Source organism: Mandrillus leucophaeus, unplaced genomic scaffold (assembly GCF_000951045.1).
Source record: "Mandrillus leucophaeus isolate KB7577 unplaced genomic scaffold, Mleu.le_1.0 Scaffold189, whole genome shotgun sequence".
Classification (NCBI taxonomy): domain Eukaryota; kingdom Metazoa; phylum Chordata; class Mammalia; order Primates; family Cercopithecidae; genus Mandrillus; species Mandrillus leucophaeus.
The window spans coordinates 463,649-464,486 of record NW_012101909.1 but is presented as its reverse complement, the minus strand read 5'-3'; the positions used below and the strand labels follow the sequence as shown (position 1 = coordinate 464,486).

Below are 838 nucleotides of genomic sequence, written 5' to 3'. Positions count from 1 at the left end.
CACACTTACTACCTAGAGGGCGTCTCCACCTTGACCAGACCCCAACATCACAAACTCACATGTTCAAACCTAAACTCTACCCTCTCCTGCAACCCCTGCCCCTTTTTCAAACCTTCTCCCCAATCATCTTCCTTGTCTCAGCGGCCCTGCCCAAGTCGCTACCATCCAAAGCTCCTGGGTGCATTGTGAGAGGTGACCTGCAGAGGCTGGTCAGACACACCGCCAGGGGCAGAAACCAGGGACCAGCCACACTTGCTCCTACCCCACCCTGCCCCACTCAGCTCAGTGCAGAAACCTGTCAGCATTTCACACACTGAAAATCCTCTCTTCATTGTCTAAATGTTACCTAAGCTTGTCTTGCTAATACTGACCTGCAGTGACATTGGAAACTTGTCATAGTTTAGACACAACAGTCGACGGTCCTCCCCCTCATTTTCCTCCCCATCCATTTTCTAGCTGTGCATTTGGGCCTGCTCCATATGTGAGCTAATCACAGGTGGCATGGGCCTATAGGGACACTTTTTCTAGGAGCCTGTGTCCCAGAGCAGGATGCAGTGTCCCCAGGGGCTGGGATGAAATGGCCTTCTCACTCCCCCTTCATTTGCTGCTGTCTCCAGTCCTCTGGGAATTAGGAAAACTGATTCAGCTTCTGGGTGCTGAGTAATGCGGTAGTGCAGTCAGAGCCAGCTATTTCTGGATCCTCCTCCCTCCCTGTCCCACCCAGGCCACCCGGCGCATCCGTGTTTAATTAAATTTAGAAAAGTAAAGTGATGTGAGTTGCTTGTCCTGATGGCTATGGAACACATTCACACCCACAGCAGGGTTCCCATGATTTTCT

General features: G+C 51.6%; 1 protein-coding gene across 3 annotated transcripts in view; it reads right to left on the bottom strand.

The window, feature by feature from the left end:
• LOXHD1 (lipoxygenase homology domains 1) overlaps nucleotides 1-838 on the bottom strand; it is a 193,563-nt gene that overhangs the window by 61,630 nt on the left and 131,095 nt on the right. The window lies entirely within an intron of this gene.